The sequence below is a fragment of the Ambystoma mexicanum genome, chromosome 13, assembly GCF_040938575.1.
Source record: "Ambystoma mexicanum isolate Mex_15411 chromosome 13, UKY_AmexF1_1, whole genome shotgun sequence".
NCBI classification, from domain to species: Eukaryota; Metazoa; Chordata; class Amphibia; order Caudata; family Ambystomatidae; genus Ambystoma; species Ambystoma mexicanum.
Window position 1 is genome coordinate 132,954,344 of NC_090938.1, and position 18,311 is coordinate 132,972,654.

An 18,311-nucleotide genomic window follows, 5' to 3' on the forward strand; every position below is an offset into this window, starting at 1 on the left:
TGCCATGTGTATTTTCAGAGGATGGCAGCTGCTCATGGCACTGACTCTTTTTCTGACAGATATGGGGACTGGAAAGAGTGATTGCTGCTCTTCATACTTGTGTGTGTGTGTGTGTGTGTTACTCTAAAGTAAAATATGCACGCAGGGTAAATGCCACTCATGGACCCATGAGGATGAAATAGGGCATGCACCCCCACTTCATTTGCTCTAAAACCCTGTCCTCTTTGGTATATGCTGCCTTCCAGATCTTCCTCAATAACTCTTCCTCCACGGTATCGCCTGCCTCCTGGCCTTCCCAGGAGAACCAGCACTCCACACTATCCCCGATGTACCCGGAGACTCCTTCTTTAAAGGGTAAACTGGTTCCTTACCCTGCACTAAGGTTTCTCCTCCTTCGTGGTATTTCCAGCCTTTCATCCGCCCCCTGCAACACCTCCCCCTACAGTACCTCCTGCCTCAGAGGCTTCCTGAGACCACCCCATCGGTAATATATTTCTTGCCTTCTCGATTCCCTTTGAGACTGAGACGCCTCATTCCACGGTAGCTCCTGCCTCCTTCAGGCCCTCTAAGACCCCTCACCTCATTGGTATCTCATGGCGCCTTAATTCCCCCTGACACCCCTCACTCCCAGATTTCCCCTACTTCCTTATGTCCTTCTGAGACACTCACACCCTGGCTTCCCCTGATGGCTAACCATCCTCTGGGATGCTTAGTTTCTCCTGCCTCCTCGAGTGCCTCTGAGACCCCTCCCTCCATGGTATCTCTTGCCTCTTGAAGTCCCTTTGAGAACCTGTTTTCCATGGTTTGTCCCTCTTCCTTGAGTCCTGTCACTCATAGTTTCTTATTTTTCCTTGAGTCCATGTGAGACCCCTCCCTCTATGGTTCCTCCTGCCTCTTTGGATTACTCTCCATGGTATCTCCTACCTCCATGAGTCCCTTTGAGACTCCTGACTCCCTGGTTTCTCCTGCTTCATTGGGTTCATCTGAGACCCCTCACTCCATGGCATCTCATGGCTCTTTACACCCTTCTTAGATACCACACTCCATGGTTTGTCATGCCTCCTTCAGTCCCTTTGATGCCCTACACTCCATGGTTTCTCCCTCTTCCTTGAGTCCCTGTGCCCCCTCACTCCATGGTATCTCCCAAGTCCTTGAGACCATCTGAGTCCCTCACTCCATGGTATCTCATGCCTCCTGGAATCCCTCTGCGACACCTCACTCCCTAATTTCTCCTGTCTCCTGAGTCTCTCTGAGAACCTCACTCTATGGCATCTCTTGCCTCCTTGCATCCCTCTGAGACCTCTCACTCCATGGTATCTCATGTATCCTTATGTCTTTCTGTGACCCCACGCTGCATGGTTTCTCCCTCTTCCTTGAGTGCTTGTGGCCCCTCACTCCATGGCTTCTCTTGCCTCTTTGGCTTACTCTGAGAACTCTTTTTCCATGTTATCTCGTGCCTCCTTGCATTTATCTGAAGCCCCCACTCATGCTATTGTCAACCTTTTTGAGTCCCTCTAAAACCCCTCACTCCGTGGTTTCTCCCTTTTCTTTGAGTCAATGCGGCCCATCACTCCATGGTTCCTCCTGTTTCCTTGAGTCTCTGTGAGACCCTCACTCCATGGTATCTCCTGCCTTCTTAGAAACCCCATGCTCCATGGTTTCTACCTCTGCCTTGATTCCTTGCAGCCCCTCACTTCCTGGTTTCTCCTGCCTTCTTAATTCCCTTTGAAACCCCTCAATCCATGGTATCTCCTACCTCTTTGAGTCCCTCTGAGACCCCTGACTCCATGGTATCTCATGTCTCCTCACTTTCTTCAGAGACCCCTCCCTCCATGGTTTCTCCTGCCTCTTTGGCTTACTCTGAGAACTCTCTTTTCATGTTATCTCGAACCTCCTTAGGTTCATCTGAAGTCCCCCACTCCATGGCATATTCAACCTTCTTGATTCCCTTTAAGTACCTTCTCTCTATGGTATCTCCTGCGCCCTTAATTCTATTAAAGACCAATTGAACCAGCATTAAAATCCAGAGGTCGGCTCGAGGGAAATCTCCCATGCCCAAGGAATGGAGGAGTCCAGAAATGTGACAAATCGCTGCTTTATTAATACAAGCTGGAATACATACACAGATTTCTACATCTTCCAAATGCATTCAGCTTATTTCAGGTAATCAGTGAGATTTTTAACTACTGTGACCTCACAACCAAAAGTACATTCCTGCGCTCTTGGCGAAATGGTATTGGGTGAACAGTATAGGCAGAATTACAGCCTATAGGGGACACATAGTCTGATTGGTCTGGCCAGATCTGGTGGCTCCGCCTGGCACCCCCCCCCCCAGGAGGCCAGTGTAATCCTTGTCAGTTTTGGAAATACACCATTATGTGAACAGAAATGATAGGTGGGGTGGATGATCTCAGAGCACCACCTGTTTCGGTATTACCTGAATTGTTCGAGTACAATTGTTCGAATGATACAATTGGCCGAATTACATGGGGTCCGAATTGACCTTCTGCACAATTGACCATATGGTCATTTTTATATATATAATGGGTTGGGTTGGGGTAATAATAATATAAGGGGATTGGGTGGGGGGCTCCTGGGGGTGTCCCCCATATATATATCCCAATTGACCATTTAAATTCAGTCAATTGTGCAGAAGGTCAATTGGGTTATAGGTGAAAGGATCGACTCAAAAGGATGGAATCTCAAAAGAGTCGAATCAAAAGGACCGAACACAAAAGGGTTGAAAAATGTTTCTTTTTTTTTGTACATTTTTTTTTTGTGGTGGGGTCCCCCCCCAACCCCTGTTTTTGTGGTAAAAACCACTTCTTTTTACCTATACGGAAACCCCCAAAAATATATATAATAAAAGAAAAATTCGACCCTTTTGTTTTCGGTGCTATTGCGTCAACCCTATTGCATTCGATCCTTTTGTAGTCGAAACTTTAACCGGACACCGGTCAATTGTCATTCGGACAATTTTCATTTAAACAATTTGTATACAACCCCTGTTTCTCACTAATGTTACCACTTCTCTAACTTCTCAAGGCCAGAGCAAGGACACTGCAGTCTCCATCCTCACGCTGTGTTAGATTTTCTCATCTTCTGTCTTCAGTTTGATGGTAATAACATTTTCTGTCTGCCTCACATGAATGGGTCACATGCTTTGGGACCGTAAAAGTGATTTTATCTGCTTGCATTTAGGATGGATTTCAGCCTTCTGTCTTTGCATCTGGTTAATCTTTTCTGCTTACTCGAACTCACTGTCCCAGAGTCCTTGGCAAGGCTGGACATGGGAACTGTACTGCCACCTCTGCTTTGAGTTTCTGAAGAAAATCTGTGTGTCAGGCCTCCGCCTGTGTTGTAAGCCTTCCCAATTCATTTCAATGCAGGTGTGGTTTCCAATTTATTATTTATTTATTTGTTTATGGTTATCAATAACCTTTACAAAACTTAAAAACACATCAGCAAATCAATACAATTCATTGCAGCATATATACAGCAAAACTATCTTCGACATATGCAACATAAAAACTACTAGGCAATAGCAATAATAGAAAATACAAAATGAATAAAATTAATAAAACGTAAAAACATGAAACATAAAACATAAGGGCAGAGTTCCAAATTTAAACATTCTACTTATTTAGTTGTTTACAGTTCATTTGTTCCTGATTGATCACACTCATTTCCATTTCTAACCCCAATTTGCATACATTTCCCAGAAAACTGACTATCGTCATTTGTAGCGATTTGTCTTTCCCATGTAGCATTTTCCACCAGAGTGAATTCAAATTCACCAAACTAGTAGAAGCAACAAATTTACTGAAGTACTGTATCCGATTAGTTCTCAGAATTGGACAGTCTAACATCAAATGCTCGAGAGGCTCTATACCTACCATTTCCTGTCAAAATCTGCAGCTTTGCGACAATCCTAGCTCTACCCTCCGAGCAAATAGAATTTCTCTTGTTGGGAGAACATTACACCTAAATCGCATATAAGTATGCCTGACGGATTTATCTGGGAACAAAGCTAAATATGATTCCACGCGTCCCAGCTTTTTATAATGCGATATGATATGTTTGTGAAAGCGTGTAGCCACAACAGCGCTCATTGTAATGTCCCAGTCTCACCATTCCAAATGTTTTTTTTAGCTTAGCAGGGTTAAACATTAAGAGTTCCAATGAAAGGCCCAAGATTTCTAGATAGCTCGTACATTCTTCTTTGAGTTCAAATATGTATACAGAGGTAATGTTATTGCTTCGTATGCCCGTGCCCAAGAGATCATAAAGAGTGCCTCTGGAAGTTGTAACCAGTTTCCTAAGGAGTGCAAGTTTTTTCCAAATGATCATAGATGCCAAGGAGTTTTGTTCCAGTTCATAGCGTAATACTGCCAGCGGTGTACACTTCGGTAGACACAAGAAAATTGTCCTTAATAAGCGGCCCTTATATTTGAGCAGTTCGTCCATGAACCGTCTAGGGAACAGCTCCAGTCAATAGCAAAATTGTGGTAGGAGTTTCTGCTTGTATAAACGTAAAGCAGGTATAATTGAGAACTTTCCAAATTTGCTATCGATTTTTTTTAGTCAGAGTATTAATGGTTTGATTTTGGCATCAAGATATTCTATATAGTGAGACTTCTGCTTGTTTCCAAAAATGGGATAACCCAGATATCGCAGATTAGGCCTTACCACAAGTGTTATATGGTTCAGAAACCATGAGAACTGTTTTACATGAGGGCATAGATGTAAACGTATAACAACTGTTTTATTTTCATTAATCCTTAAATGGTTTTTGCCTGTGTATTCCCGAAACCTACACAGCAGACGCTGTAGTCCAATAGGTGTATGATCGAAAAGCATAAAATCATCTGCATATGCAGTCCAGCAGATTTTGATTCCTTCAACTACCGGAGACGCAAATGCGACCTCTTCCAGCCCCTCTTTGGCATCTGAGACATAAAGAGGTTGGCGCAAACATGCACCCTTGTCGCAGACCATTCGGAGCATCAATTAATGTAGGGAGACAGCCGTGGTTGTTAAGTCGGACCTGCAAATTAGATCCCTTGTGTAGATGTATTAATACAGAAAGGAGGGCCGCAGGCATACCTAGATGTTTAAGCTTTCCCCAGAGCAATGATCTATCCACTTTGTGAAAAGCCTTTGACAAGTCAATGGATGCAATATAGATCGGCACAGCCTCTTTCTTCCATGCCTTACCCTGCATAACATTCAGCATGATTCCCCCCACATCCGTCCCCACATTTTTCCAGAACCCAAATTGGAGCTTAGACAGGATACCTCTCATATTTATCCAGCAATTAATGTGATTTAGGATGATTCCTGAAAAATGTTTAGAGCCCGCGTCCAATAAGTCTATAGGCCTATAATTGAGCAGACTTGAACGGTCACCCTTCTTATAAATAGGTACCACATAAGAAATGCGCCAGGAGGTAGGTATAATACGAGTAAGTAGTATATCTTTAAACAGCACAAACAATATCTTTGTCCACAGTTGCTTATTATGCTTAAAGATTACATTTGCCAGTCCATTAGGTCCCGCTGCCCTGGACATAGAGGCCCTATCTATCAAGCTACCAATATCCTCCTGGAGGACCTCTGTGTTCCATTCAGCATCACACAAAGTCGGGGAGGTTTGCTGATTGCACTGTCCAGTTTGATATAGGTTACCAAAATGCACAATCCCCTGTTGCTCAGATATAGCAGTAGAGAGGCCTGCACTATTCAGAGTTGCTTTGTTGTTTACCAATGCCCAGAAAGATCTGGATGTATTATATTTCAGTGCACAGAGAACACTTTCCCCATATATCTGGTACAATATTGCTCTTCGTTCCTTGATCTTGCTTTTCCAGCAATTGCTGATCTTTTTCTTTAATGATAATTTCACTTCCAGTGGAAGTACGGTTTTATCCAGCAGTTTTAGTTCCCTGGATTTCTTGTTTTTATATGTTCTAATGACCGCATCATAACAATGGGTATGTTTGGTCCCACCCAAACCTGGCTTAGAAGCCACTGCTGAGTGCGAGATTACATTACCAACATTATGTGAGACGGTGTCTTTAGTGTACAATAGGTATTTTTTCCCAAGGCTAGAGGAGTTAAAATCAGCTAGGAATACCGCATTAGTCTTCTCCACGTTGCCCCTATGCCAAACAATGTTGGTTTTTGCCATATTAGTTTCTAAATTTGCTTGGCAGCTATGAACCCCAGCCCACCCCAGCTCCCCTCAAAATTCAGATGAAACATCTTATGATCACTGTAATCCACCATCAATAACTTAACTTCCTTCACCAGACCTATAAGTGAGTCCGGAAGAAATATATAATCAATAGAACTGGATTGACCCCCTCTAAACCATGTTGTGTATACCTCTTTACTTCGCCGGAGTCCCATCGCATTAATCAGGCGCCATGAATCTAAAAAGACCCTCCAATGGTGCCCATGCAAGTCTTTTTTGCCCTGGCTCCAAACGGGTATCCCTGTGCCGTCACTCTTGGTACAGGATGTCATGATCTCTGCTTCCAAAAGGTCAGGGTTTTCCCAACTCCCTTGGAAGCAGATCCATAACCCAGGTTCCGAGTGCCAACTAGTCCCAATTGGGACCTTTTGGACCCAGTCCTGGCGCCAGTGGCACCAGGCTCATAAATATGCCCAGTCCCAGCGCTGGAAGCGCCGGGCTCATAATGCTTGGGTGGACTTACCTTCAGCAGACCATGCTGCTTACTTGCCTGCCAGTTGAGCCTCTGATCCTCTTCTGTTTGGAACTACTTTTCCTGTTGGGTGGGGCTGGAGCCACTCCCTAGATTCAGAACACTGGAACTCTTCTGGAAGGCAGGAACTCTTTTCTTACCAGGAACTCTTTTCTTACTTAGGCGTGGCTGTGGAAGGAGACACCTAAGCACTACAGGAGGCTATTTAAACCACACCCGGTGGATGAATCTTGCTTTGCGTTATTCTGCAACCTCTGCAGCAGAACGCTCATTGTGTCTTCTGCATCCGGTCCTGGGCCTAAGGAAAAAGGCTTACCATCCTGAATCCAGTCTTCAGCAACACCTATAAAGACAAGAAAGAACAGGTTAGCATTCCGGCATCTGAAAGGCAAAGGCTTACCTACTCTTCGTGCGCTCCGGAGGTCTTCACACTGCATTCCGGCATCTGAAAGACTAAAGTTTACCAACTCTTCGCACGCTCCGGAGGCCTTCGGCGCTGCATCCCGCATCTGAAAGACAAAACAAGGTGCGTTTAAAGACATTGGGGAACTTTAATACTCACGTGCCATTACTCCTTTCCGCATCTAATCCAGTGGGTATTCCGGCACCCTGCAGCTGCTCCGAACTCGTACCTGCAAAATAAAAAGACAGTTAGAGCGCATAGTGAAGCAGGCAACAAGCGCTTACTTACGTGCTTCCAGGCGCTTCTATTCATCACACGGGCTCCATCTTCAACTCACTTCAGCCCGTCATCCGCCATCGCCGGAACCCTGCAAAACAAGAGACATCATTACTAAAGACTTTAAAGACATTTGAATGACTCGAAACCTACCGTTCGTGCAGTAAACGACGGACAGCAGTCCCCTGAAGTCAAGAGGCCTGCGCTACCTATCCAGTGAAGAAACTGGTTACAGCACCCTGCCCTGAGGCAGATGGAGAGCTCGGCATTCACTTACCTAAGGTGAGAGCGTTAACCTTTGGGGGTCTACAGGAGAGGAGAAGAGGAAAGAGATAGGGACACCCCAATAACCCCAGTTCATTAACCCCATATTTTCTATCTGCAGACATCTTACTCTACACGTCAGGCATACAGTGCACAGAGGTCCAGCCCAAAGAGCCAACCGGGTGCTACACATCACCTTTGAAGATACGGTAGTCGCCCAGTCAAGACCGGCGCCTCTGCGAGAATCAGGTGAGCGTTACAGAACGCAAAGCCTACCGCAAAACTCTCGCCCAGGCGCTATGGAAACCTCGGATACTGACCCCCTAGCCCGGTTACTTGGGGAACTAAGGGCAGAAGTGCATGCAGCTCGTCAGGAAACGAATGCTCTAAGAAGGGAACTAATTATTTCCAAGGAGAGAACAGACAATCTTGCTAAGCAAGTGCTACAGTCACAAGCCGGACAGACCCCGTTACCCGCATCAGGGGCAAATCTTCCTTCAACATCCTCTATGAATCCAGTGCAGATCAACCTACCTGGGAATGTACCTCTGGCTCCGCCCGAACGATTTTCTGGTGACCCAAAGAGGTTTGTAGTATTTATCAATCAGTGCCTGTTGCACTTCTTATGCCGGCCAGCAGCCTTTCCAACTGATCAAGCAAAAGTAGCTTTTGTACTTTCGTACCTTAGTGGCAATGCGGCAGACTGGTCGATCCCTCTAGTTAATCAAGATGATCCGGTTCTCCATGATTTTCAAGCCTTTCAGCTTAGTATGGAAAAACTGTTCGCAAGACATTCACAGGGGCAGGCCTTGGACAATGAGCTTCTTTCGTTGTGACAGGGTAATCAAGACCTTTTGGCTTATATTGCATCTTTCAATAGACTAATAGTGGAAACTCAATGGCCTGAGGACAAAAGGATTACGCTGTTTTATAGAGGTCTACGTGGAGAGCTCAAAGACGTTTTAGCCCAAGTAGTGAATCCCCCACAAGACTGTTCGGATTATATAGACTTGGTCGTTCAAATAGATCACAGGCTGCAGAACAGGAAGGCCGATCGTTCCAAGTTTGATGCTCGAGTATTTTCCAAACCGCCAACTCCTTCCAAAGGAGTAGACTCCGGGGAACCCATGCAAATAGGGGGTCTGAAAGGTCCTCTAACACAAAGGGAGCGGGAAAGGAGGAAACAGTTGCAATTATGCCTATATTGCGGAAACTCAGGGCACTTTCTTCGAGACTGTCCGGTGAAACCTGCCAAGAAGGCAGTAGGAGCTGCAGTTACCAAAGTTACAAACTCTGAGCAGGGAAACGACCTCGCCCGACAAGAATAGAGGTCCTCTTGCCGAGCGTGAAAACCAGTTCCGTGACCTCGCATTTCGTGATACCTATGGTCCTCATTAGCCCTGATAATCCGGATCGATTACATGCAATTGAAGCTTACGTCGACAGCGGTGCCATCGGCAATTATGTGGATCATGAAATGGTTTTGAGGATGAATCTAACTCTTTGTCCCAAGGCTGTAAAGGACGTCATTACTACGGTGGATGGTACGGAGATAGCCTCCTGGCCAGTAACGCATACCACTCAAGAGGTGACGCTAGTAAGTCAAGATGGACACCATGAGAAGATCGTGTTCGATGTGATCAAGGCCCCTCAGTTTCAGATTATTCTAGGAATACCTTGGTTAGAGAAACACAATCCTCTGATCGATTGGCGAGCAAGAACGGTCCAGTTTCCAGAATGTGTCTCTACTTGTCACCCTCCACCTGGTGTTGCACTGGCCGCAATTTCTTCAGAGACTCCCCAGTTACCTCCCGAATACCTAGAATACCAAGATGTTTTCCGGAAGGATCAGGCTAACTCTCTACCTCCTCATAGGTCTTATGACTACCAGATAGACCTGATACCTGGATCTACTCCTCCTTGTAGTAGAATTTATGCCCTCACCGAGCCTGAGAACCTTCACCTTCGACAATACCTGGATCAATACCTGGCAAATGGGTTTATTCGTCCTTCCAAGTCCCCTGCTTCTTCAGCTTTGTTCTTCGTTCCAAAAAAAGGAAGGAGACCTTAGAACTTGTATCGATTATCGCTCCCTGAACCAGATCACCGTTAAGAATAGATATCCGTTACCTTTGATCCCTGAACTCCTGGACCAAGTCAGAAAAGCATGCATATATACAAAGCTGGATCTTAGAGGAGCTTACCACTTGGTACGAGTAAAAGAGGGCGATGAATGGAAGACGGCCTTCCGCACCAAGTATGGGCTATTTGAATATCAGGTCATGCCCTTCGGACTTTGCAATGCCCCGGCCGCCTTTCAATATTTTATGAACGATGTCCTCAGAGAGCTCATAGATGTATGTGTTGTTGTTTACATTGACGACATCCTCGTTTATTCTTCATCGGAATCTGAACATCGGAAACACGTGAAAATGGTCCTCGAAAGATTGCGTCAACACAAACTTTTCGCTAAGTTGGAAAAATGTGTTTTCAACGTGACTGAAGTTGAATTCTTGGGATTCATATTATCACCTGGCGGAGTGCGTATGGATTCAAAGAAGGTCGATGCAGTTCTCAAATGGCCATCACCATCCTCCGTAAAAGGTGTGCAAAGCATGTTAGGCTTCGCTAACTTTTACCGCAGGTTTATCCCCGAATTCTCTCAAATAGTCCAGCTCATCACTGCCTTGTTAAAGAAAAACAAATGTTTTGAATGGTCTACCGAGGCGGAACAAGCTTTCCAGGATTTGAAGACTAAATTTATCTCTGCACCAATCTTAAAACACCCTCGCCCCGAACTCCCCTACATCGTGGAAACTGATGCTTCAAGCCTTGCCATGGGGACAGTTCTATCACAAAAGGACCCGGTAACCAATCAGTTGCATCCCGTGGCATTTTGGTCCCGCAAATTCTCGCCTCCTGAAATCAATTACACGATTACTGACAAGGAACTTCTGGCTATCAAGTCTGCCTTTAAGGCTTGGCGGCATTATCTGCTGGGGGCCCGACACACCGTTACTGTGATTACGGATCACCGAAATCTGCAATATTTGAAGACCGCAAAAGCCCAATCCTCTAGACAACTCCGTTGGGCATTATTCTTTGCCGAGTTTGACTTCATAATTACCTATCGACCTGGTACAAAGAACGGTAAAGCCGATGCCCTTTCTCGGATGGGAGTGGAAGAACACTTGGTCAACCCTAAACCTGTACCAATCATTCCCGAACAAAGAATTCTGGGTGTAATCGCCACAGAATCCATAGAGGAAGTTAAGGATAAAGCCAGGCAACTTGTAACTCCAGCAGACATACAGAATTGGCATCTGCAGGGAAAGGACTTTGCAGTAAAGGACAACTTATTGTATTTCCAAGAACGATTATACCTACCCAGCACAGATTTACAGAAAAAAGTAATCTCTTGTTATCACGACTCTTTAATGGAAGGTCATCCCGGTATAGCCAAGACCTCAGAAAAGATCAAGCGCTACTTCTGGTGGCCGTCTTGGAAAAAAGATATCAGAGACTTTATAATGTCCTGTGGAGTATGCGCCCAAAACAAGAGTCAAAAGGAAAGACCAGCAGGCCTCTTACGCCCTATTGACATCCCACCTCGCCCTTGGCATACGCTTTCTATGGACTTCATCACCGATCTACCTCCATGCTCCGGATACAATACGATTCTAGTAATCGTGGACTTATTCTCCAAGATGGCGCATTTCATTCCGCTCAAAGGCTTGCCAACAGCAGCAACTCTGGCCCGAGAATTTCTCGAAAACATCGTCCGACTGCACGGTTTTCCTTCGGTTCTAATTTCGGATCGAGGTAGTCAATTTATTTCTCATTTTTGGCGAAGTTGCTGTCGGTCGGCTCAAATTGATGTGAGACTATCGACCAGTCACCACCCTCAGACCGACGGACAAACCGAGAGGACCAATCAAACTCTGGAACAGTATTTACGCTGCATGCTGCAACAAACTGAGAAAACTTGGAAAGATATCCTTTGGATAGCCGAGTATGCCTACAATAACTCTGTCCATTCGGGAACTGGGAAAACCCCGTTTTTTCTTTTGTACGGCAGTCACCCTCGAACCTCGGAGTTGGATCCCCTCCAAGATCTTGAAACACCAGCAGTAGACTACCTGCATTCTACAATCACCCAAGCCTTTAAGGAAGCTGTTTCTCACCTTCAAAGGGCTAAAGAACAATACAAGAAAGGAGCAGATCAACATCGGAAGGAAGCCCCTCACTATCAAGTAGGGGATCAAGTCTGGTTATCCACCAAATATCTATCTCTAAAAGGGCCACGCACATTCAACCCAAGATACCTTGGTCCCTATTCCATCACTACCATAGTAAACCCAGTAGCGGTCAAGTTGGACTTGCCCCCGCACATGAAGATACATCCGGTCTTCCACGTCTCTCTATTAAAACCCGTGCAACCTCAAACCCGACTAACCAAATCTCCAAAACCTATCCTAGTGGATGGAGAACTCCAGTTTGAAGTCAAAAGCATTCTGGACTCCAAGATCTCCAAATCTAAACTATTCTACCTAATTGACTGGAAAGGCTACGGCCCCCAAGAGAGATCCTGGGAACCTGCTGAATATGTCCACGCTCCTCGCCTAATCAAAAGATTTCACCGAACATTTCCTGACAAGCCAAAACCCCCGGAGAAGCCCGGTTTGGGAGGGGCCTTGAGGGGGGGTACTGTCATGATCTCTGCTTCCAAAAGGTCAGGGTTTTCCCAACTCCCTTGGAAGCAGATCCCTAACCCAGGTTCCGAGTGCCAACCAGTCCCAATTGGGACCTTTTGGACCCAGTCCTGGCGCCAGTGGCACCAGGCTCATAAATATGCCCAGTCCCAGCGCTGGAAGCGCCGGGCTCATAATGCTTGGGTGGACTTACCTTCAGCAGACCATGCTGCTTACTTGCCTGCCAGTTGAGCCTCTGATCCTCTTCTGTTTGGAACTACTTTTCCTGTTGGGTGGGGCTGGAGCCACTCCCTAGATTCAGAACACTGGAACTCTTCTGGAAGGCAGGAACTCTTTTCTTACCAGGAACTCTTTTCTTACTTAGGCGTGGCTGTGGAAGGAGACACCTAAGCACTACAGGAGGCTATTTAAACCACACCCGGTGGATGAATCTTGCTTTGCGTTATTCTGCAACCTCTGCAGCAGAACGCTCATCGTGTCTTCTGCATCCGGTCCTGGGCCTAAGGAAAAAGGCTTACCATCCTGAATCCAGTCTTCAGCAACACCTATAAAGACAAGAAAGAACAGGTTAGCATTCCGGCATCTGAAAGGCAAAGGCTTACCTACTCTTCGTGCGCTCCGGAGGTCTTCACACTGCATTCCGGCATCTGAAAGACAAAAGTTTACCAACTCTTCGCACGCTCCGGAGGGCTTTGGCGCTGCATCCCGCATCTGAAAGACAAAACAAGGTGCGTTTAAAGACATTGGGGAACTTTAATACTCACGTGCCATTACTCCTTTCCACATCTAATCCAGTGGGTATTCCGGCACCCTGCAGCCGCTCCGAACTCGTACCTGCAAAATAAAAAGACAGTTAGAGCGCATAGTGAAGCAGGCAACAAGCGCTTACTTACGTGCTTCCAGGCGCTTCTATTCATCACACGGGCTCCATCTTCAACTCACTTCAGCCCGTCATCCGCCATCGCCGGAACCCTGCAAAACAAGAGACATCATTACTAAAGACTTTAAAGACATTTGAATGACTCGAAATTTACCGTTCGTGCAGTAAACGACGGACAGCAGTCCCCTGAAGTCAAGAGGCCTGCGCTACCTATCCAGTGAAGAAACTGGTTACAGCACCCTGCCCTGAGGCAGATGGAGAGCTCGGCATTCACTTACCTAAGGTGAGAGCGTTAACCTTTGGGGGTCTACAGGAGAGGAGAAGAGGAAAGAGATAGGGACACCCCAATAACCCCAGTTCATTAACCCCATATTTTCTATCTGCAGACATCTTACTCTACACGTCAGGCATACAGTGCACAGAGGTCCAGCCCAAAGAGCCAACCGGGTGCTACACATCACCTTTGAAGATACGGTAGTCGCCCAGTCAAGACCGGCGCCTCTGCGAGAATCAGGTGAGCGTTACACAGGAAGTGTCACAAATAATTTCGACATTGAAATCCCCAGCAATTATTGTCATCATATTTGTAGATATTTCTTGGTATTTCAGCATCAGATCCCCCAACTTTGTGAGCTCATTTTCAAAGTCCAATTTCATACTCTAATAGATGTTTACAATCAGGAGATTTGTGCTGGTCTGCACACAGGGCCCTGTTTAGCAAATGTGGAGTGCACAATAAAGCCATCCTTTATAAAATCGGATGTGAACCATGTCTCCTGTAAGCATATGATGGTACACTCTTTAAGTATGGCTCAAATTTCAAGAGAACTCCTCAAGGACTAATTTCCCTTTGAGTTCCAGCTTCCAAGAGACAAGATTGTAGAGCTACTAACTATTAGACTTCAAGCCCTGTAGTTGCGAGATGGAATCTCTCGGTGTTAACGCCAACCATCTGAGATTTGGATTGCCAAAAGTACTGCTAGTTTTATTAGCATTAAGGTACGCAGTCTCATCCACCTTGGGCCACCCACCCTCCTGTGCGGTATTACCCCTATCCATAGCCACCCTCTCCAAATCATAGTCCATCTTGTGAAATGTACTGCTTTCCTTCAGGACTGCCTCAGCAAGTGTGTGTGAATAAAACACAACCCTCACTTAATCTTATCTGATGGGGTGCACAAAATCAACCAGCTTAATATCCCCTGTAGTGATGAGGGATAGGCTGGGAATTTCCCCAAACAGTGCCAGAACAGTAGGTCTATTAAGCGAAGAAGGCCCTCCATTGTTGAATAGGTAGTGCAAAAATATGCTGGGGGATTCAGCACAGCTAAAAGGCCCACAATGAATTGCCACTGGCCGTGCACCAGAATGGCCAGATGTTGACTGCACTACACGGGGATAGAAATCCCGAGTAACTGGCCCCAATCCGTCACCCATGGCTTGCACAGTTATTCCTTCTTTTACACCAGCACAGGGGACAGAAATCCCGAGTGACTGCCCCCAATCTGTCACCCATAGCTTGCACAGTTATTCCTTCTTTTACACCAGCATCATACTGTGCTACTCGGGGACAGAAATCCCGAGTGACTGCCCCCAATCTGTCACCCATAGCTTGCACAGTTATTCCTTCTTTTACACCAGCATCATACTGTGCTACTCGGGGACAGAAATCCCGAGTGACTGCCCCCAATCTGTCACCCATAGCTTGCACAGTTATTCCTTCTTTTACACCAGCATCATACTGTGCTACTCGGGGACAGGAATCCCGAGTGACTGCCCCCAATCTGTCACCCATAGCTTGCACAGTTATTCCTTCTTTCACACCAGCATCATACTGTGCTACTCGGGGACAGAAATCCTGAGTATCTGGCCCCAATCTGTCACCCATAGCTTGCACAGTTATTCCTTGTTGTACACCAGCATCATACTGTGCTACTCGGGGACAGGAATCCCGAGTGACTGCCCCCAATCTGTCACCCATAGCTTGCACAGTTATTCCTTCTTGTACACCAGCATCATACTGTGCTACTCGGGGACAGGAATCCCGAGTATCTGGCCCCAATCTGTCACCCATAGCTTGCACAGTTATTCCTTCTTTCACACCAGCATCATACTGTGCTACTCGGGGACAGAAATCCCGAGTGACTGCCCCCAATCTGTCACCCATAGCTTGCACAGTTATTCCTTCTTGTACACCAGCATCATACTGTGCTACTCGGGGACAGGAATCCCGAGTATCTGGCCCCAATCTGTCACCCATAGCTTGCACAGTTATTCCTTCTTGTACACCAGCATCATACTGTGCTACTCGGGGACAGGAATCCCGAGTATCTGGCCCCAATCTGTCACCCATAGCTTGCACAGTTATTCCTTCTTGTACACCAGCATCATACTGTGCTACTCGGGGACAGGAATCCCGAGTGACTGCCCCCAATCTGTCACCCATAGCTTGCACAGTTATTCCTTCTTTCACACCAGCATCATACTGTGCACCATTAAGCAATGGGTCCCGAGTTGTGTCGATCGTGTTTGTTTTCTGGATTTTACATTGTTCATTTGCAGCAAGAGTATATGTGCCGGACTTAACATCAAACTTTCTTTTGGGACTATATGCGTTTTAGCTGTTAGAGCATTCTCATGCCCGTCCAGCATTAACTTTATTACCCTCCTAATGACCTGTTCCATCATCGGGCCGTTCTCCGAAGAGTTTACATCTGCATCCACTCCCTTAAGATCCTCACCCCTAGGGGAGTTGGCACATACTTGGGGTTCCAAGACTCCCCCATTTGACTGGGGTTGCAGGAATCGTTTACGCCCTAGTCCATTTGCCTGAAAACTCACATCAGACTCCTCAGGACCAATTGTGTTAGGCGTGGGTTGTAAGTGAACACTGCTTTCTACCGGTTGTCCTAGACCCAAAGCATTTGTTGAGATCTGGCCCAACACCCCCACCCTGTCACTCCCCTTCCCTACAGATGTAGTCAACGGGTTGCCTTGGTGTCCCCCAATTGTCATTTGAGCTCTTACGTCTGCTTCTCGGGGTTCCAACATGTTTAATGCTGGTGAAGCCATAGGTGGATCCATCCTTGTTTTTTTTTGGGAAGAAATTTAAAAGACACCCCTGCATAGTTAAATCAGTCAACATAATGCCCCCAGTATTGTTTGGCGGGCCTCTGAGAGAACTCTATGTGCCTTTGTTTTTTAAATTCCCATTCTGGGCCAGAAAAGGTGTTTCTTGAGGTTGGCACACATCTTCAGGGGTCTTAGTTACTTCCCCCGAGTCTATTAAAAGGATTGATTTATCCGCTACACCCCCACACTCATTCCGATGGAACACAGCCATTTCCACGGGAGACGGAGGTGAAGGGGGAAGAGGTAGTTTACAGGCCAAGCTCATGGTGCCTTTAACAGGCGTGAAGACCAGAGGGGCAGACAGGATGTCGTCACTGCCCTGGACCGCCTCTGTGTCAGCGGCACAGCCCTTTTGTATGTATAGATCTCACGCTTATTTCTTCTCATATTGTATTCATAGATGCCCATATCCTGATTCAGAAAAGCAAAGCCAATTTATGATGAAGAGGAATATAGTATGAGGTGCCTAAAATATCTACTTACGGTCACACAAAGCACAAGTGTGTCAGAGAACTTACACAGTCAGCCAAGTCTCAAGCTGCACTACCTTCACCGATGCCAACCGCTGTCCCGCGACCACGCCGAACAGCCCCACAGCACTTGTAGGGCACTTCCGGATGCGTGCAGCCGCGATTTTATGCTAGGCGCTGGATCGTGGGAAGCAGGGGGCGGGGCACCCATGCAATGAATCTGCAGAGAGACAAAAAAAAAGCAGGTAGCGTAAGTTCCCCGCCCAGAACTTTCCCACTTGCAAAGACTATAACAAGTCGCGTCTCACGAGACACAGCACAGCAAACGCTGTCAGTAAAGTAAATACGCAGGTAAGACAGCAAGGAAAGTCAGCAAAGTGTACTAATATTTACTCAGGTTAATAGAGTACAAGACAGTGTTTTGCCGTGAACTGAGACACCAGAACTTCCTCTTGCGCATAGGAGCCTTCGGGAACATGAAAGGAAACAGCTTCAGAAGGCAGTCAAAGTCACCATAGGCACAGCGAGCACAGCGAGGACAGCCCAACAGCACTTGCAGGGCACTTCCGGATGCCATTTTATTTTCATGGCTGTTCATGGTAGTTGCTTTTAAGTGTCAGCAAGCAGTCCATGTGTGTTCTTTTGCACCTAGCTAATGTCTTTACGGGTGTGTTCAGCCATGTTGCCTCTTCATGATTCCTTTGGTGATGTCATCCGTTATGGTCTATGGGGCTCAGTGGGTGGTATCCATCATCTTGGGGATATGCTGGGGAGTTTGAGACCCCCTCAACAGTCCCCCTTCTGGTCCAGCATCAGCCTGGACCACAATCTCAAAGCCCCTTCCCACTGCTGGGTGTCTTGTTGTCTCACACCTTCGCCACCGCCCTCAGGTCGCTTGAGCTCCTTCTGGGTGTGTTTGTGTTCCAGGTAATCTCCTTCTCTGGTCTTCCCCCTGCTCAGCTTCAGTCACATCTTCTTCCTCTGCTGTGTGTCCAATTTGGGAAACACCTATTCAGTTCCGTGTCTTTCTGAGGCACCATCAAGGCCGGGTGCTCACTGGCATTATGAGAACTGTTCTTCTCCATTTGGGTGGCACCTGCATGTGAGCTTCAGGCCCAGTGTTGGTCTGCGGATGTTGTTACGGCCTCTTGAGCCACGTAACCTCGAAATGCATCTGCGGCCTCTTTTCTCTCCAATCTTTACTGAATCTTCATTCTGGCAACATGATGGTGTTATTCTTTATGGCATCCTGGACAGGGCCTGCCTTGTTTTCTATCCATGTAAGCATCTTGAACTTCTCACCACTCCTTGGTGTACTCATCTTTTTCTCCCTGCACCATTTCCACTGGAACTGCCAGGAGCACTTGTGACCCATACTTCTCTTGCGAACCTTTGTCCATGTAAGCACCTTTCTATCCATGTAAGCAGCTTGAACTTCTCACCACT

The 18,311-nt window shown here is 46.5% G+C and overlaps 1 protein-coding gene across 1 annotated transcript in view; it reads left to right on the forward strand.

The window, feature by feature from the left end:
• The window catches only part of CLPS (colipase), a 59,905-nt gene that overhangs the window by 23,726 nt on the left and 17,868 nt on the right, over positions 1-18,311 (forward strand). The window lies entirely within an intron of this gene.